This window comes from Ranitomeya imitator, chromosome 8 (assembly GCF_032444005.1).
Source record: "Ranitomeya imitator isolate aRanImi1 chromosome 8, aRanImi1.pri, whole genome shotgun sequence".
Lineage (NCBI taxonomy): Eukaryota > Metazoa > Chordata > Amphibia > Anura > Dendrobatidae > Ranitomeya > Ranitomeya imitator.
In genome coordinates, this window is record NC_091289.1 from 97,828,078 (window position 1) to 97,849,069 (window position 20,992).

Genomic DNA, 20,992 nt, shown 5'->3' on the forward strand with positions numbered 1-20,992 from the left:
CCATCTCTCTCACAAATAGTGGGCCATAGAAAGCCTATTTAATTTTTTTTTTGGTTTTATAAATTTTCCCTGAAAAAAGGGAGATTAATATTGGCCTCTGGGCTTGTGTGCCAGTTGTGAGCGTGCCATCTGTGCCAGCCCTGAGCGTGCCATCTCTCTCACAAATAGTGGGCCATAGAAAGCCTATTTAATTTTTTTTTTTGGTTTTATAAATTCTCCCTGAAAAAAAGGGAGATTAATATTGGCCTCTGGGGTTGTGTGCCAGTTGTGAGCGTGCCATCTGTGCCAGTCCTGAGCGTGCCATCTCTCTCACAAATAGTGGGCCATAGAAAGCCTATTTAATTTTTTTTTTGGTTTTATAAATTTTCCCTGAAAAAAGGGAGATTAATATTGGCCTCTGGGCTTGTGTGCCAGTTGTGAGCGTGCCATCTGTGCCAGTCCTGAGCGTGCCATCTCTCTCACAAATAGTGGGCCATAGAAAGCCTATTTAAATATTTTTTTGGTTTTATAAATTCTCCCAGAAAAAAAGGGAGATTAATATTGGCCTCTGGGCTTCTGTGCCAGTCCTGAGCGTGCCATCTGTGCCAGTCCTGAGCGTCCCATCTCTCTCACAAATAGTGGGCCATAGAAAGCCTATTTTTTTTTTTTTTGGGTTTTAGAAATTCTCCCTGAAAAAAAAAGGGAGATTAATATTGCCCTTTGGGCTTGTGTGCCAGTACTAAGCGTGCCATCTCTCTCTCTCTCTCAGTCAGTGGGCCATAGAACGCCTATTTTTGGTTTTATTTGTTTTCTAAATTCTCCCTGAAAAAATAATTTTATTTTATTTGGTTTCTAAATTCTTCCTGATAAAATCATATTTTTTTAATTATTTTTTTTTCTAAAGTCTCCCTGAAAAAAAAAAAAAAAAAAAAAAACAGTGGGAGATTAATATTGGCCTTTCTGCTTGTGTGCCAGTCTTGACTCCTGGGTGCGTCATCTCTCAGTCAGTGGGCCATAGAACGCCTATTTTTGGTTTTATTTGTTTTATAAATTCTCCCTGAAAAAATCATTTTATTTTATTTGGTTTCTAAATTCTTCCTGATAAAATCATATTTTTTTTATTATTTTTTTTTCTAAAGTCTCCCTGAAAAAAAAAAAAAAAAAACAACCAAAAAAAACAGTGGGAGATTAATATTGGCCTTTCTGCTTGTGTGCCAGTCTTGACTCCTGGGTGTGCCATCTCTCTCTCTCTCTCTCTCTCTCTCTCCAATTGTGGTCCATAGAAAGCCTATATTTTTTTTCCTTGATTTGGGTTCCAAAATCTACCAGAGAAAATAACTACATCAATCATTGGTAGAAAAATATTGGCCTCTGGGCTTGTGTGCCACTCCTGACTCCTGTGTGCGTCATCTCTCAGTCAGTGGGCCATAGAACGCCTATTTTTGTTTTTATTTGTTTTATAAATTCTCCCTGAAAAAATCATTTTATTTTATTTGGTTTCTAAATTCTTCCTGATAAAATCATATTTTTTTATTATTTTTTTTTCTAAAGTCTCCCTGAAAAAAAAAAAAAAAAAACAACCAAAAAAAACAGTGGGAGATTAATATTGGCCTTTCTGCTTGTGTGCCAGTCTTGACTCCTGGGTGTGCCATCTCTCTCTCTCTCTCTCTCTCTCTCTCCAATTGTGGTCCATAGAAAGCCTATATTTTTTTTCCTTGATTTGGGTTCCAAAATCTACCAGAGAAAATAACTACATCAATCATTGGTAGAAAAATATTGGCCTCTGGGCTTGTGTGCCACTCCTGACTCCTGTGTGCGTCATCTCTCAGTCAGTGGGCCATAGAACGCCTATTTTTGTTTTTATTTGTTTTATAAATTCTCCCTGAAAAAATCATTTTATTTTATTTGGTTTCTAAATTCTTCCTGATAAAATCATATTTTTTTTATTATTTTTTTTTCTAAAGTCTCCCTGAAAAAAAAAAAAAAAAAACAACCAAAAAAAACAGTGGGAGATTAATATTGGCCTTTCTGCTTGTGTGCCAGTCTTGACTCCTGGGTGTGCCATCTCTCTCTCTCTCTCTCTCTCTCTCTCTCTCCAATTGTGGTCCATAGAAAGCCTATATTTTTTTTCCTTGATTTGGGTTCCAAAATCTACCAGAAAAAATAACTACATCAATCATTGGTAGAAAAATATTGGCCTCTGGGCTTGTGTGCCACTCCTGACTCCTGTGTGCGTCATCTCTCAGTCAGTGGGCCATAGAACGCCTATTTTTGTTTTTATTTGTTTTATAAATTCTCCCTGAAAAAATCATTTTATTTTATTTGGTTTCTAAATTCTTCCTGATAAAATCATATTTTTTTTATTATTTTTTTTTCTAAAGTCTCCCTGAAAAAAAAAAAAAAAAAACAACCAAAAAAAACAGTGGGAGATTAATATTGGCCTTTCTGCTTGTGTGCCACTCCTGATTCCTGTGTGCGTCATCTCTCACTCAGTGGCCCATAGAAAGCATATAGTTTGTTACATTTGTTTTCTAAATTCTCCCTGCAAAAATCTATTTTTTTTTTTGGGGGGTTTCTAAAGTGTTCCTGAAAAAAAAAAAAATAAAAAAAAAATAATAGTGTGACATTAATATTAACATTTGTGCTTCAGTGACAGTCCTGCGTGTGGGGCATCTCTCTAATTTGCAGCCACCAAAAAAAGAGTGTGTAACATTGGGCCTGATTTTCGCTGTGGTCTCACCAACCTGTAAAGGGGTAGCTAAATCATACTGAAGTTATAGCTCACCGTGTAAGTTGTGTGACTGCAACAAATAACGTTAGTTTGGTTACGTTTTTAAAACAATGAGGAAGTCTAGTGGAAGAGGTCGTGGCCGGGGGCGTTCATTGTCAGCTGGTAATGAGGGTAGTGGTAGTGGTGGAGCATCAGGTGGTCGTGGGGAAAAAAATATTGCACCTAAGTCTGGAGCTGTGGAGCCAGGTTCGTCGTCCGGCTACACAAGGCCTCGAACGCTCCCTTTTCTGGGATTAGGAAAACCGCTTTTAAAGCCGGAGCAGCAAGAGCAAGTTTTGGCTTATCTTGCTGACTCAGCCTCTAGCTCTTTTGCCTCCTCTCGTGAAACTGGTAAAAGTAAAAGCAGCGCGTCGTTAGTGGATGTTCACGGTCAGGGACAAGTCACTTCCTTGTCCTCTTCAGCAAAAACAACAACAGAGAAGAATGCAGCAGGCGACACAACGGGTTACTCCATGGAGCTCTTTACATATACCGTCCCTGGCTTAGAAAGTGAAGCAGTTAACAGTCCATGCCCATTACAAGTTGAATCTGACATGGAGTGCACTGACGCACAGCCACAGCTAGACTACTATGCTGGTCCTTTGACTCAGACCACAACATTGCCCTCGCAGGGTGCTGATCAAGAATCAGACCCTGATGAGACTATGTTGCCCCATCACGAACGCTATACCACCGAACGACACGGTGACACAGACGAAGTTGCGCAGGAGGTACAAGAAGAGTTATTAGATGACCCAGTTCTTGACCCCGATTGGCAGCCATTGGGGGAACAGGGTGCAGGCGGCAGCAGTTCTGAAGCAGAGGAGGAGGAGGGGCCGCAGCAGGCATCAACATCGCCACAGGTTCCATCTGCCGGGCCCGTATCTTGCCCAAAACGCGTGGCAAAGCCAAAACCTGGTGGAGGACAGCGTGGCCATCCGGTTAAAGCTCAGTCTGCAATGCCTGAAAAGGTATCCGATGCTAGAAAGAGTGCAGTCTGGCATTTTTTTAAACAACATCCAATTGATCAGCGCAAAGTCATCTGTCAAAAATGTTCTACTTCCTTAAGCAGAGGTCAGAATCTGAAAAGTCTCAATACTAGTTGCATGCATAGACATTTAACCACCATGCATTTGAAAGCTTTGACTAACTACCAAACGTCCCTTAAGGTTGTTGCACCCTCGGCCAATGAAGCTAGTCATCAACGCAACATCCCTTCCGGCAGTGTAGGACCACCATTTAGCGCACCACCTGCTGTATCTGTGCAGGTATCTTTGCCAGGCCAAAGCAGTCAGGGTCAGGGAATCACCAGTTTCGTAGTAGGAAACACTGCATCTAGGGCACCGGCGGCAACAATACCATCTCCCACCGTCTCTCAGTCTGCCATGTCCACCGGCACCCCCGCTAGTTCCACGATCTCCAGCTCTCCAGTCCAGCTCACCCTACATGAGACTATGGTTAGAAAAAGGAAATACTTAGCCTCGCATCCGCGTACACAGGGTTTGAACGCCCACATAGCTAGACTAATCTCGTTAGAGATGATGCCCTACCGGTTAGTTGAAAGCGAAGCTTTCAAAGACCTGATGGACTACGCTGTACCACGCTACGAGCTACCCAGTCGACACTTTTTTTCCAGAAAAGCCATCCCAGCCCTCCACCAGCATGTTAAAGAGCGCATCGTCCATGCACTCAGGCAATCTGTGAGCACAAAGGTGCACCTGACAACAGATGCATGGACCAGTAGGCATGGCCAGGGACGTTACGTGTCCATCACGGCACACTGGGTAAATGTGGTGGATTCAGGGTCCACAGGGGACAGCAAGTTTGGGACAGTTCTGCCTAGCCCACGGTCTAGTAAACAGTTGTCTGTAGCCGTTCGCACCCCCTCCTCCTCCTCCTCCTCCTCGTCCTCCTGCAGAAGCAAGAGCTCGTCCACAGACCGCAGTCGCACAAACACTCCATCCGCACTGTTGCACACCAGGTCTCCCATTATGGGGCAGCTACTGGCAAACGTCAGCAGGCTGTATTGGCTATGAAGTGTTTGGGCGACAATAGACACACCGCGGAAGTTCTGTCCGAGTTCTTGCAGCAAGAAACGCAGTCGTGGCTGGGCACTGTAGATCTTGAGGCAGGCAAGGTAGTGAGTGATAACGGAAGGAATTTCATGGCTGCCATCTCCCTTTCCCAACTGAAACACATTCCTTGCCTGGCTCACACCTTAAACCTGGTGGTGCAGTGCTTCCTGAAAAGTTATCCGGGGTTATCCGACCTGCTCCTCAAAGTGCGTGGACTTTGCGCACATATCCGCCGTTCGCCTGTACACTCCAGCCGTATGCAGACCTATCAGCGTTCTTTGAACCTTCCCCAGCATCGCCTAATCATAGACGTTGCAACAAGGTGGAACTCAACACTGCACATGCTTCAGAGACTGTGCGAACAGAGGCGGGCTGTTATGTTTTTGTGGGAGGATACACATACACGGGCAGGCAGTAGGATGGCAGACATGGAGTTGTCAGGTGTGCAGTGGTCGAAGATTCAAGACATGTGTCAAGTCCTTCAGTGTTTTGAGGAATGCACACGGCTGGTTAGTGCAGACAACGCCATAATAAGCATGAGCATCCCCCTAATGCGTCTGCTGATGCAAAGTTTGACGCACATAAAGGATCAGGCGTCTGCACCAGAGGAAGAGGAAAGCCTTGATAACAGTCAGCGATTGTCTGGTCAGGGCAGTGTACATGACGAGGTACCGGGCGAAGAGGAGGTGGAGGATGAGGAGGATGATGGGGATGAGTATATTTTTAATGAGGAAGCTTTCCCGGGGGCACGGGAAATTGGTGGCGTGGCAAGGCCGGGTTCTGTTTTTTTGAGGGACACAAGTGACGTAGATTTGCCTGCAACTGCCCCTCAACCAAGCACAACCGCAGATTTGACAACGGGAACTTTGGCCCACATGGCGGATTATGCCTTGCGTATCCTCAAAAGGGACACACGCATTACAAAAATGATGAACGATGACGATTACTGGTTGGCCTGCCTCCTTGATCCTCGCTATAAAGGCAAATTGCAAAATATTATGCCACATGAGAACTTGGAACTAATATTAGCAACAAAACATTCAACTCTTGTTGACCGTTTGCTTCTGGCATTCCCTGCACACAGCGCCCGTGATCGTTCTCACACGAGCTCCAGGGGCCAGCAGACCAGAGGTGTTAGAGGGGCAGAAATCAGAAGTGGCGTTGGCCAGAGGGGTTTTCTGACCAGGTTGTGGAGTGATTTTTCTATGACCGCAGACAGGACAGGTACTGCAGCATCAATTCAAAGTGACAGGAGACAACATTTGTCCAGTATGGTTACAAACTATTTTTCATCCCTTATCGACGTTCTCCCTCAACCGTCATTCCCATTTGATTACTGGGCATCCAAATTAGACACCTGGCCAGAATTGGCAGAATATGCATTGCAGGAGCTTGCTTGCCCGGCAGCTAGTGTCCTATCAGAAAGAGTATTCAGTGCTGCAGGTTCAATACTAACAGAAAAAAGGACTCGTCTGGCTACCCAAAATGTAGATGATCTAACCTTCATTAAAATGAACCACAACTGGATTTCAAAATCTTTTGCCCCACCCTGCCCGGCTGACACCTAGCTTTCCTATGAAAAGGTCTTGCCTGTGGACTATTCTGAATGACTTTTCCAATCTCGTAATTTTCTTCACCTGATTGTCCAGCATACGACATGTTTCCACCTCACGAAATGGCCAAACTCCCCACACGGGGCCGTGCTATCGCCACTTTGCGCTTGGACCCTTGAGAGTGCTGTTTGTCTGAAGAGGTGGGTGTGGCCGCTTTTGGTCGACGGCACTGCCACTGGGTCCCTCATAGTACAATAAAGTGTCTCTGGCGGTGGTGGTGCGCACCCAACGTCAGACACACCGTTGTAATATGAGGGGCCCTGTGCCTGTACCGCCGGCCACAAGACAGTCCCCCCCCCAGCTCAAACAGTGCTCTACCACTAGCAAAATTATCTCTCACAGCTTCACCAATGTGTAGTCTAGGCGCTGACATCCTTCAATGCCTGGCACTGACAATACCATTGTTTTGACATTTTTGTTATGTTAGGCCTTCGAAGCCTGTCTGCGGTCCCTTCTTTCTACAACTACTACACTGACCAGGCCACTGCTGGCCGTGTTACCCTGGAACCAATTTAAAAGTGCCTACAGTCAGCCCAATTTTGTTATGTTAGGCCTTCGAAGACTGTCTGCCGTCACTCCTTCCACTAGACTTCCACTGACCATACACTGCTGCCCATGTACCCCTGGAACCAATTTAAAAGTGCCTACAGCCAGCCCAATTTTGTTATGTTAGGCCTTCGAAGCCTGTCTGCGGTCACTCCTTCCACTAGACTTCCACTGACCAGACCACTGCTGCCCGTGTACCCCTGCAACCAATTTAAAAGTGCCTACAGCCAGCCCAAGTTTGTTATGTTAGGCCTTCGAAGCCTGTCTGCGGTCACTCCTTCCACTAGACTTCCACAGACCAGACCACTGCTGCCCGTGTACCCCTGGAACCAATTTAAAAGTGCCTACAGCCAGCCCAAGTTTGTAATGTTAGGCCTTGGAAGCCTGTCTGCGGTCACTCCTTCCACTAGACTTCCACTGACCAGACCACTGCTGCCCGTGTACCCCTGGAACCAATTTAAAAGTGCCTACAGCCAGCCCAAGTTTGTTATGTTAGGCCTTCGAAGCCTGTCTGCGGTCACTCCTTCCACTAGACTTCCACAGACCAGACCACTGCTGCCCGTGTACCCCTGGAACCAATTTAAAAGTGCCTACAGCCAGCCCAAGTTTGTTATGTTAGGCCTTCGAAGCCTGTCTGCGGTCACTCCTTCCACTAGACTTCCACAGACCAGACCACTGCTGCCCGTGTACCCCTGGAACCAATTTAAAAGTGCCTACAGCCAGCCCAAGTTTGTTATGTTTGGCCTTGGAAGCCTGTCTGCGGTCACTCCTTCCACTAGACTTCCACTGACCAGACCACTGCTGCCCGTGTACCCCTGGAACCAATTTAAAAGTGCCTACAGCCAGCCCAAGTTTGTTATGTTAGGCCTTGGAAGCCTGTCTGCGGTCACTCCTTCCACTAGACTTCCACTGACCAGACCACTGCTGCCCGTGTACCCCTGGAACCAATTTAAAAGTGCCTACAGCCAGCCCAAGTTTGTTATGTTAGGCCTTGGAAGCCTGTCTGCGGTCACTCCTTCCACTAGACTTCCACTGACCAGACCACTGCTGCCCGTGTACCCCTGGAACCAATTTAAAAGTGCCTACAGCCAGCCCAAGTTTGTTATGTTAGGCCTTGGAAGCCTGTCTGCGGTCACTCCTTCCACTAGACTTCCACTGACCAGACCACTGCTGCCCGTGTACCCCTGGAACCAATTTAAAAGTGCCTACAGCCAGCCCAAGTTTGTTATGTTAGGCCTTGGAAGCCTGTCTGCGGTCACTCCTTCCACTAGACTTCCACTGACCAGACCACTGCTGCCCGTGTACCCCTGGAACCAATTTAAAAGTGCCTACAGCCAGCCCAAGTTTGTTATGTTAGGCCTTGGAAGCCTGTCTGCGGTCACTCCTTCCACTAGACTTCCACTGACCAGACCACTGCTGCCCGTGTACCCCTGGAACCAATTTAAAAGTGCCTACAGCCAGCCCAAGTTTGTTATGTTAGGCCTTCGAAGCCTGTCTGCGTCCCGTTCTTTCAACTACAACTACACTGACCAGGCCACTGATGGCCGTGTTCCCCTGGAACCAATTTTAACTTGCCTACAGCCAGCCCTATGTTATTATGTTAGGCCTTCGAAGCCTGTCTGCGTCCCGTTCTTTCAACTACAACTACACTGACCAGGCCACTGATGGCCGTGTTCCCCTGGAACCAATTTTAACTTGCCTACAGCCAGCCCAATGTTAGGCCTTTGATGCCTGTCTGCCGTCACTCCTTCCACTAGGCCTCCACTGACCTGTCTATTGCTGCCCGTGTACCCCTTGAACCAACATCATTAAATATAAAAAAAATTAATTTGATTATAAAAAATAAGATCGTGTTGAGATCTCAAATGCAGACATTTTAACAATCAAAACAAACACACAACAAATATCTGGAACTGTACTACAAAGGTCCAACAGCTACAATTTATTTCTCCTGCAAGAAGTTAACTGAAAGTTTTTTGGAGTTGTTAACACAGATATGGCATCCACCGAGTGTTGTCCTGTCGCGTCTCCTTTAAATTATTTCCAATAAGATGTTAAACTATTAATTTAATAAAATCAATAATTAAAAAAATAATTGAGTAAGTCAAAAGCACATTGCAAATAAACATTAATTACAAATCAAGAAGCATGGCGCGTCCGAGGGTGAGTAGATACCGAATAAGAATATAATCACCCTCGGACGCGCAATGCTTATTTAAAACAGCCTTCCTTCCTAAGAATCAGCCCTTCCGTGGTGTAGAGAGAGGTTGTGTTACACTCCAAGGTGTTCCCCAGGTTGCCTTTCCTGAGCTTCGATCTTCCGGCTCTCGTTTAGTAGTTGTTGGAAACTACGCTGCATTAGGCCTACTAATTGTGTATGGGTGAAACAGTGGCGCATCTGCGGTCCCTCCTTCCACTAGGCCTCCACTGACCTGTCTACTGCGGCCCGTGTACTGTTGTGAATTCTGTGGCTGAGTTCACTTCTGTGGTCACAAGTGGTATTGCAGTCTCTGGGCTTCCTCCCTCAGGTGTTTTGGTGAGCTCGTTGGCTGCCTTGCTATTTAGCTCCACCTGAGTCTGTCTTCCTTGCTCCTTGTCAATGTTCCAGTGTTGGATCTGAGCTACTGCATCGTTCCTTGGGCCTGCTGCTCTGCTAGATAAGTGCTTCTAGTTTGTTTTCTGTTTTTTCTGTCCAGCTTGCTATTAACTTTTGCTGGAAGCTCTGAGAAGCAAAGGGGTGCACCGCCGTGCTGTTAGTTCGGCACGGTGGGTCTTTTTGCCCCCCTTTGCGTGCTTCTGTTTTAGGGTTTTTTGTAGACTGCATAGTTCTCTTTGCTATCCTCGCTCTGTCTAGAATATCGGGCCTCACTTTGCTGAATCTATTTCATTCCTACGTTTGTCTTTTCATCTTGCTAACAGTCATTATATGTGGGGGGCTGCCTATTCCATTGGGGTATTTCTCTGAGGTAAGTCAGGCTTGTATTTCTATCTTCAGGCTAGTCAGCTCCTCAGGCAGTGCCGAGTTGCATAGGTAGTGATAGGCGCAATCCACTGCTGCTTATAGTTGTGTGAGGATAGATCAGGTACTGCAGTCTACAGAGATTCCACGTCTCAGAGCTCGTCCTATTGTTTTTAGTTATTGCCAGATCTCTGTATGTGCGCTGATTACTGCACGCTGTGTTGCCTGATTGCCAGCCATAACAGTACAAGGAGCCACACCAATGATTCCCAATAGAGGGAAAAAAGAAATCCTGACATCATTTTTTTTTTCTTAGCTCTGTCTTCAGTCTTTTTTTTCCCCTAGACATTAGAGTGCTTCAGGACACAGCTGTGGACATGGATATTCAGGCTCTGTGCTCCTCAATGGATAATCTCATTGTAAATGTACAAAAGATTCAAGATACTATTGATCAGAAATCGATGCTAGAACCAAGAATTCCGATTCCTGATTTGTTTTTTGGTGACAGAACTAAGTTCCTGAGCTTCAGAAATAATTGTAAGCTATTTTTGGCCTTGAAACCTCATTCTTCTGGTAATCCTATTCAACAGGTTTTGATTATTATTTCTTTTTTGCGCGGCGACCCACAGGACTGGGCGTTTTCTCTTGCACCAGGAGATTCTGCATTGAGTAATGTTGATGCATTTTTCCAGGCGCTGGGATTGCTTTACGATGAGCCTAATTCAGTGGATCAGGCTGAGAAAAATCTGCTGGCTTTATGCCAGGGTCAGGATGATGTAGAAGTATATTGTCAGAAATTTAGGAAGTGGTCAGTACTCACTCTGTGGAATGAATCTGCACTAGCGGCTTTGTTCAGAAAGGGTCTCTCTGAAGCTCTTAAGGATGTAATGGTGGGATTTCCTATGCCTGCTGGTTTGAATGAGTCTATGTCCTTGGCCATTCAGATCGGTCGTCGCTTGCGCGAGCGTAAATCTGTGCACCATCTGGCGGTATTGTCTGAGAGTAAACCTGAGCCTATGCAGTGCGACAGGACTATGACTAAAGTAGAACGGCAAGAACACAGACGTCTGAACAGACTGTGTTTCTATTGTGGTGATTCTACTCATGCTATTTCTAATTGTCCTAAACGCACTAGGCGGTTCGATAGCTCTGCCGTTATTGGTACTGTACAGTCCAAATTCCTTTTGTCCATTACCTTAATGTGCTCTTTGTCGTCGTATTCTGTCATGGCGTTTGTGGATTCAGGCGCTGCCCTGAATCTGATGGATTTGGATTATGCTAGGCGTTGTGGATTTTTCTTGGAGCCTTTGCGGTGTCCTATTCCGTTGAGAGGAATTGATGCTACACCTTTGGCCAAGAATAAGCCTCAGTACTGGGCCCAGCTGACCATGTGCATGGCTCCTGCACATCAGGAAGTTATTCGCTTTCTGGTACTGCATAATTTGCATGATGTGGTCGTGTTGGGGTTGCCATGGCTACAAACCCATAATCCAGTATTGGATTGGAACTCTATGTCGGTAACCAGCTGGGGTTGTCAGGGAGTACATGGTGATGTTCCATTTTTGTCTATTTCGTCATCCATTCCTTCTGACATCCCAGAGTTCTTGTCGGACTTTCAGGATGTATTTGAAGAGTCCAAGTCTGATGCCCTACCTCCGCATAGGAATTGTGATTGTGCTATCGATTTGATTCCTGGTAGTAAATTCCCTAAGGGTCGTTTATTTAATTTGTCCGTACCTGAACACACCGCTATGCGCAGTTATGTGAAGGAGTCCCTGGAGAAGGGACATATTCGCCCATCGTCGTCACCATTGGGAGCAGGGTTCTTTTTTGTAGCCAAGAAGGATGGTTCGCTAAGACCGTGTATTGATTACCGCCTTCTTAATAAGATCACTGTTAAGTTTCAGTATCCCTTGCCATTGATTTCTGACTTGTTTGCTCGGATTAAGGGGGCTAGTTGGTTTACTAAGATTGATCTTCGTGGTGCGTATAATCTGGTGAGAATCAGGCAGGGAGATGAATGGAAAACGGCATTTAATACGCCCGAGGGTCATTTTGAGTATCTGGTGATGCCGTTCGGACTTGCCAATGCTCCATCTGTTTTTCAGTCTTTTATGCATGACATTTTCCGTGAGTATCTGGATAAATTCTTGATTGTTTACTTGGATGACATTTTGATCTTCTCAGATGATTGGGAGTCTCATGTGAAGCAAGTCAGAATGGTTTTCCAGGTACTGCGTGCTAATTCCTTGTTCGTGAAGGGATCAAAGTGTCTCTTCGGTGTGCAGAAAGTTTCATTTTTGGGGTTCATCTTTTCCCCTTCTACTATCGAGATGGATCCGGTTAAGGTTCAGGCCATCCAGGATTGGACTCAGCCGACATCTCTAAAAAGTCTGCAGAAATTCCTGGGCTTTGCTAATTTTTATCGTCGCTTCATCTGTAATTTTTCTAGCATTGCCAGACCATTGACCGATTTGACCAAGAAGGGTGCTGATTTGGTTAATTGGTCTTCTGCTGCCGTGGAAGCTTTTCAGGAGTTGAAGCGTCGTTTTTGCTGTGCCCCTGTGTTGTGTCAACCTGATGTTTCTCTTCCGTTCCAGGTCGAGGTTGATGCTTCTGAGATTGGTGCAGGGGCGGTTTTGTCACAGAGAGGTTCTGGTTGCTCAGTGTTCAAACCATGTGCTTTCTTTTCCAGGAAATTTTCTGCTGCTGAGCGTAATTATGATGTGGGCAACTGAGAGTTGCTGGCCATGAAGTGGGCATTCGAGGAGTGGCGTCATTGGCTTGAGGGTGCTAAGCATCGCGTGGTGGTTTTGACTGATCATAAGAACCTTACTTATCTTGAGTCTGCCAAGCGCTTGAATCCTAGACAGGCCCGTTGGTCGTTATTTTTTGCTCGTTTTGATTTTGTGATTTCATACATTCCGGGCTCTAAAAATGTGAAGGCGGATGCTCTGTCTAGGAGTTTTGTGCCCGACTCTCCGGGGTTATCTGAGCCGGCGAGTATCCTCAAGGAAGGAGTCATTGTGTCTGCCATCTCCCCTGATTTGCGGAGAGTGTTGCAGAAATTTCAGGCTAATAAACCTGATCGTTGTCCGGCCGAGAAACTGTTCGTCCCTGATAGGTGGACTAGTAAAGTTATCTCTGAACTTCATTGTTCGGTGCTGGCCGGTCATCCAGGAATCTTTGGTACCAGGGAGTTGGTTGCTAGATCCTTCTGGTGGCCATCTCTGTCACGGGATGTGCGTGCTTTTGTGCAGTCCTGTGGAATTTGTGCTAGGGCTAAACCCTGCTGTTCACGTGCCAGTGGGTTGCTTTTGCCCTTGCCGGTCCCGAAGAGGCCTTGGACACATATTTCGATGGATTTCATTTCTGACCTTCCCGTTTCTCAAAAAATGTCGGTCATTTGGGTGGTCTGTGATCGCTTTTCTAAAATGGTCCATCTGGTGCCCTTGGTTAAATTGCCTTCCTCCTCTGATTTGGTGCCTTTGTTCTTCCAGCATGTGGTTCGTTTACATGGCATTCCTGAGAATATTGTTTCTGACAGAGGTTCCCAGTTTGTCTCGAGGTTCTGGCGAGCCTTTTGTGGTAGGATGGGCATTGACCTATCTTTCTCCTCGGCCTTCCATCCTCAGACTAATGGCCAGACCGAACGAACCAATCAGACCTTGGAAACATATTTGAGATGTTTTGTTTCCGCTGACCAGGATGATTGGGTGTCATTTTTGCCGTTGGCTGAGTTCGCCATTAATAATCGGGCCAGCTCGGCTACCTTGGTCTCTCCATTTTTCTGCAATTCTGGGTTCCATCCTCGTTTCTCTTCAGGACAGGTTGAGTCTTCGGACTGTCCTGGTGTGGATTCTGTGGTGGACAGGTTGCAGCAGATCTGGACTCAGGTAGTGGACAATTTGACCTTGTCCCAGGAGAAGGCTCAGCTTTTCGCTAATCGCAGATGCCGTGTGGGACCCCGACTTCGTGTTGGGGATCTGGTTTGGTTATCTTCTCGTCATATTCCTATGAAGGTTTCCTCTCCTAAATTTAAACCTCGTTTTATTGGTCCGTATAGGATTTCTGAGATTCTCAATCCGGTGTCTTTTCGTCTGACCCTCCCAGACTCCTTTTCCATACATAATGTATTCCATAGGTCGTTGTTGAGGAGATACGTGGCACCTATGGTTCCATCTGTGGAGCCTCCTGCCCCTGTTTTGGTGGAGGGGGAATTGGAGTATATTGTGGAGAAGATTTTGGATTCTCGTGTCTCTAGACGGAAACTCCAGTATCTGGTCAAATGGAAGGGTTATGCTCAGGAAGATAATTCCTGGGTTTTTGCCTCTGATGTCCATGCCCCAGATCTTGTTCGTGCCTTTCATGTGGCTCATCCTGGTCGGCCTGGGGGTTCTGGTGAGGGTTCGGTGACCCCTCCTCAAGGGGGGGGTACTGTTGTGAATTCTGTGGCTGAGTTCACTTCTGTGGTCACAAGTGGTATTGCAGTCTCTGGGCTTCCTCCCTCAGGTGTTTTGGTGAGCTCGTTGGCTGCCTTGCTATTTAGCTCCACCTGAGTCTGTCTTCCTTGCTCCTTGTCAATGTTCCAGTGTTGGATCTGAGCTACTGCATCGTTCCTTGGGCCTGCTGCTCTGCTAGATAAGTGCTTCTAGTTTGTTTTCTGTTTTTTCTGTCCAGCTTGCTATTAACTTTTGCTGGAAGCTCTGAGAAGCAAAGGGGTGCACCGCCGTGCTGTTAGTTCGGCACGGTGGGTCTTTTTGCCTCCCTTTGCGTGGTTCTGTTTTAGGGTTTTTTGTAGACTGCATAGTTCTCTTTGCTATCCTCGCTCTGTCTAGAATATCGGGCCTCACTTTGCTGAATCTATTTCATTCCTACGTTTGTCTTTTCATCTTGCTAACAGTCATTATATGTGGGGGGCTGCCTATTCCTTTGGGGTATTTCTCTGAGGTAAGTCAGGCTTGTATTTCTATCTTCAGGCTAGTCAGCTCCTCAGGCAGTGCCGAGTTGCATAGGTAGTGATAGGCGCAATCCACTGCTGCTTATAGTTGTGTGAGGATAGATCAGGTACTGCAGTCTACAGAGATTCCACGTCTCAGAGCTCGTCCTATTGTTTTTAGTTATTGCCAGATCTCTGTATGTGCGCTGATTACTGCACGCTGTGTTGCCTGATTGCCAGCCATAACAGTGTACCCCTTGAACCAACCTAATAAAATATTTAAAAAATTAATTTGATTATAAAAAATAAGATCGTGTTGAGATCTCAAATGCAGACATTTTAACAATCAAAACAAACACACAACAAATATCTGGAACTGTACTACAAAGGTCCAACAGCTACAATTTCTTTCTCCTGCAAGAAGTTAACTGAAAGTTTTTTGGAGTTGTTAACACAGATATGGCATCCACCGAGTGTTGTCCTGTCGCGTCTCCTTTAAATTATTTCCAATAAGATGTTAAACTATTAATTTAATAAAATCAATAATTAAAAAAATAATTGAGTAAGTCAAAAGCACATTGCAAATAAACATTAATTACAAATCAAGAAGCATGGCGCGTCCGAGGGTGAGTAGATACCGAATAAGAATATAATCACCCTCGGACGCGCAATGCTTATTTACAACAGCCTTCCTTCCTAAGAATCAGCCCTTTCGTGGTGTAGAGAGAGGTTGTGTTACACTCCAAGGTGTTCCCCGGGTTGCCTTTCATGAGCTTCGATCTTCCGGCTCTCGTTTAGTAGTTGGTGGAAACTACGCTGCATTAGGCCTACAAATTTGGTATGGGGTGTAGAGACAGGTTGTGTTACACTCCAAGGTTTTCACCAGGTTGCCTTTCCTGAGCTTCGATCTTCATGCTCTCGTTTAGTAGTTGTAGAAAAGTACGCTGCATTAGGCCTACAAAATGGGTATGGGGTGGAGAGAGATGGTGTGTTACACTCCAAGGTGTTCCCCAGGTTGCCTTTCCTGAGCTTCGATCTTCATGCTCTCGTTTAGTAGGTGTCGGAAAGTAGGCTGCATTAGGCCTAAAAAATGGGGAATGGGGTGGAGAGAGATGGTGTGTTACACTCCAAGGTGTTCCCCAGGTTTCCTTGCCATTGCTTCGGTCTTCCGACTCTCGTTTAGTAGTTGTAGAAAAGTACACTGCATTAGGCCTAAAAAATGGGTATGGGGTGGAGAGAGATGGTGTGTTACACTCCAAGGTGTTCCCCAGGTTGCCTTTCCTGAGCTTCGATCTTCATGCTCTCGTTTAGTAGGTGTCGGAAAGTAGGCTGCATTAGGCCTACAAATTGGGTATGGGGTGGAGAGAGATGGTGTGTTACACTCCAAGGTGTTCCCCAGGTTGCCTTTCCTGAGCTTCGATCTTCATGCTCTCGTTTAGTAGGTGTCGGAAAGTAGGCTGCATTAGGCCTACAAATTGGGTATGGGGTGGAGAGAGATGGTGTGTTACACTCCAAGGTGTTCCCCAGGTTTCCTTGCCATTGCTTCGGTCTTCCGACTCTCGTTTAGTAGTTGTAGAAAAGTACACAGCATTAGGCCTACAAAATGGGTATGGGGTGGAGAGAGATGGTGTGTTACACTCCAAGGTGTTCCCCAGGTTGCCTTTCCTGAGCTTCGATCTTCATGCTCTCGTTTAGTAGGTGTCGGAAAGTAGGCTGCATTAGGCCTAAAAAATGGGGAATGGGGTGGAGAGAGATGGTGTGTTACACTCCAAGGTGTTCCCCAGGTTTCCTTGCCATTGCTTCGGTCTTCCGACTCTCGTTTAGTAGTTGTAGAAAAGTACACTGCATTAGGCCTAAAAAATGGGTATGGGGTGGAGAGAGATGGTGTGTTACACTCCAAGGTGTTCCCCAGGTTGCCTTTCCTGAACTTCGATCTTCATGCTCTCGTTTAGTAGGTGTCGGAAAGTAGGCTGCATTAGGCCTACAAATTGGGTATGGGGTGGAGAGAGATGGTGTGTTACACTCCAAGGTGTTCCCCAGGTTTCCTTGCCATTGCTTCGGTCTTCCGACTCTCGTTTAGTAGTTGTAGAAAAGTACACAGCATTAGGCCTACAAAATGGGTATGGGGTGGAGAGAGATGGTGTGTTACACTCCAAGGTGTTCCCCAGGTTGCCTTTCCTGAGCTTCTATCTTCAGGCTCTCATTAAATTGTGGTTAAATGGAACAACTGCATTTGGCGTACTAGTTGGTTTGGGGCCTACTCTCGGTGTCTGCCACTCCTTGCTGTTCTCCTGGTTTCCTGTCCTGAAATTCCATTTTCAGCCTCTCGTTAAGTAGTTGTTAATGTTAGACTGCATTTGGCCTACTAGTTGGGTTGGGGCCTACTATTGGTGTCTGCCACTCCTTGCTGTTCTCCTCCACTGAACAAAGCTGTGCCGCCTGTTTACTACGGTTGCCAATTTTGAACTGCATTTCGACTACTTACTGATTTGGCCCTACTCTCTGTGTCAGCCTCTCATTCCAGTTGTCCTCCACTGCAATGCCCCCTGGTTATTCCTGTGTTACCAATTTTGAACTGCATTTAGCCCACTTTCTTCTTTGGGCCTATATCTGTGTTTCCACTTCATCGTGCCCATTGCCCAGCCAGTGATAGATGAGTCTGCTGGTACATTGACCCATAACGCAACATTCCCCGTGCACGCTACACAACAACATTGTGACCCTGCTGAAAGTCAGGTTGCTCTTCCCGCATACCATACCACCTTACACGGGGACAAAGAGGAAGGTGCAGATGAAAGTGCAGGTTCCTTCATCAGGTGGGGGGAGGAATACTAGTTGGCGACGTCACTGGCACAGGGCCTCTCATAGTACGCAAAAGTGTTGCTGCCGGTGGGAGGCGCCCCCGCCGTGCAAACACACCACTGTACTTTGAGGGGCCCTGTGCCAGTGCCAATGCCAACGAGTGGGCCCCCCCTGCTTGCTCAGGTTCACAGCACTTGCAAAGTTGAAATACTTACCTCTCCCTGCTCCACTGCCGTGACGTGGTCCAGATTTCCTGGGCCCACTAATTACTTGAACCAGCCCTACCCCCCACAACTTTAGCCAAATGACCCCCAATTTCAAATGCCTTCCAATTATTATAAGGTAAATTACGCTTGACAAGCTTCATTAAGAAGAATGGATGGTTTTGACATTAAAATGGGTACTCTAGGTGTTTTCCTGGCCCCCACTCACTGCCGACTATGCTGCCCCATTGACTTGCATTGGGTTTCGTGTTTCGGTCGATCCCGACTTTACGTCATAATCGGCCGATTTCACTCGACCCGACTTTGGACATAGTCGGGTTTCGCAAAACCCGGCTCGACTCTAAAAAGGTCAAGGTCGCTCAACTCTAGTGAAAGGTATTTGGAATACGGAGCGAGGCGGGCAGCTTCAGCTTGTAGGCGACATCGTTGACTCGACTCAGAATCTCAAAAGGACCGATGTAGCGAGGACCAAGTTTACAAGAAGGAATCTTAAGTCTAATGTACCGTGAAGAAAGCCAGACCTTGTCACCGGGAGAAAACGGGGAAGAATCTAAACGTCTTTTGTCCGCATGTCTTTTCATCCTCAGAGATGCCATCTCAAGTGCTTCTTTAACCTCTCTCCATATAGAAGAAAAGTCCGAAATTACTGCATCAGCAGCTGGTACTGCAGACACTGAGGAAACTGGGAGAGGCATATTCGGATGTTGACCAAACACAATGAAAAAAGGAGACTTTGCAGAGGATTCATGGGAGTGATTATTATATGCGAACTCAGCCCAAGGCAGAAGACTGACCCAATCATTCTGGTGGACGTTAGAAAAGTGACGAAGGTAGGCAGCCACAATTTGATTTGTTCGTTCTGCTTGAACATTAGTCTGAGGATGGTAGGCCGAAGAAAAGTCTAAAGTCACTTTTAAGAGTTTGCATAAAGCCCTCCAAAAATGAGATGTAAATTGTACACCTCTGTCAGACACGATGTTTTGAGGAAAACCGTGAAGTTTGAAGATTTCTGAAACAAAGATCTTCGCCAACTCTGGAGCCGAAGGTAGACCAGACAGAGGAACAAAATGAGCCATCTTGGAAAACCGATCCACCACTGTAAGGATGACTGTACAACCTGAGGAATTCGGTAGATCGGTGATGAAGTCCATGGCTATATGCTGCCACGGACTAGACGGGACGGGGAGAGGAAGCAGTCCTCCGTGAGGAGATCGCCTAGGCACTTTATTCTTAGCGCAAGAAGAACAAGAGGCAATAAACTCCTCGATATCTTGACGTAACGCTGGCCACCAGTAGTAGCGGGTAATGAGAAGGTGGGTCTTCTTTATGCCAGCATGGCCTGCTAACTTCGAGGAATGTCCCCAGTGAAGCACCTTCTCTCTGTCCCCCTCGGCCACAAAGGTCTTACCCGGAGGAGGATGGATCATGCTTACAGGAGCCACCGTGACGACTTTGCAAGGATCCAGAATATAAGCTGGTTCTTCATCGACCTCCTCAGGCTGTGAAAGTCTGGAAAGTGCGTCGGCCTTGATATTTTTGTCACCTGGCCGGAAGCGAAGCTCAAAGTCGAAGCGAGCAAAGAACAAAGACCATCGAGCTTGTCGTGGATTTAGTCTCTGTGCAGTTTGAAGATAGGCCAAATTCTTGTGGTCAGAGAGAATAACGAAAGGATGAACTGCTCCCTCTAGAAGATGTCTCCACTCCTCCAGAGCCAACTTGATGGGCAAAAGTTCACGGTCTCCGATGGTATAATTGCGTTCAGAGGCAGAAAATGTTTTAGAGAAGAATCCGCAAGGAACCAGTCGACCCGTAGAGGATTTTTGAGAGAGCACCGCTCCAGCTCCCGTGGAGGAAGCATCCACCTCAAGAACGAATGGCTTGTTAACCTCAGGATGGTGCAATACTGGAGCGGACGAAAAAGACTGCTTCAGAAGAACAAAGGCATTCTCGGCCTCCGGGGTCCAAATCTTCGGGTTGGAACCCTTGTGGGTGAGAGCAGAAAGCGGCTGAATCACAGACGAGAAATGGGATATGAACTGCCTGTAGTAATTAGCGAATCCCAGGAACCGTTGGATAGCCTTTATTCCATAGGGACGTGGCCAATTGAGAATGGCATTCACTTTCTCAGGGTCCATCTTGAGACCGGAATCCGAGATTATGTAACCAAGAAAGGGCAGCGAGGTCTGTTCGAAGAGACACTTCTCATACTTAGCATAAAGACGATTCTCTCTCAATCGTTGCAGGACCAAACGAACACTTCTTCTGTGGGATGGCAGATCCACAGAAAAAACCAGGATGTCATCCAAATACACCACTACACTAGAGTAGAGAAGGTCACGGAAAATATCGTTAACGAACTCCTGGAAGACTGCTGGAGCGTTGCAGAGGCCGAACGGCATGACCAGGTATTCATAATGGCCGTCTCGGGTGTTAAAAGCGGTCTTCCATTCATCGCCGGCACAAATACGAACAAGGTTGTACGCTCCCCGGAGATCTAACTTAGTAAAAATTCGGGCCCCTCTAAGTCGATCAAAGAGCTCTGGAATGAGGGGTAGAGGGTACTTGTTCTTGACTGTAATGTTGTTCAAGCCTCTGTAGTCGATGCAGGGTCGAAGAGAACCATCCTTTTTCTTGACAAAGAAGAATCCCGCACCTGCAGGGGAAGACTTACGAATGAATCCTTTAGTCAAGTTCTCTTGAATGTACTCAGACATCGCTGTGGTCTCAGTTGAAGAAAGTGGGTAAATTCTTCCTCTAGGTGGGATGGAACCGGGAAGAAGTTCGATCGGGCAATCATAGGAACGATGTGGCGGAAGAGTCTCAGCCTCTTTTTTATCAAAAACATCAGCAAAAGTCCAATAAGGAGAGGGCAATCCGGAGGGAATGGAAACTGTCTGAGGAAGAACTACAGGACTAACGGACAATAGGCATCACTTATGACAAGTAGATCCCCAACGGAGCACATCACCCGAATGCCAGTCCAGAGTAGGTTCATGAGTTCGAAGCCACGGCAACCCAAGTAACAAAGCATGGGCAAGGTGAGGCAAGACGAAAAAGGTGATCTTCTCCCGATGTAGGGCCCCGA

The 20,992-nt window shown here is 46.4% G+C and overlaps 1 protein-coding gene across 2 annotated transcripts in view; it reads right to left on the reverse strand.

Moving 5' to 3' along the window:
- DDR2 (discoidin domain receptor tyrosine kinase 2) overlaps positions 1–20,992 on the reverse strand; it is a 522,895-nt gene that overhangs the window by 209,528 nt on the left and 292,375 nt on the right. The window lies entirely within an intron of this gene.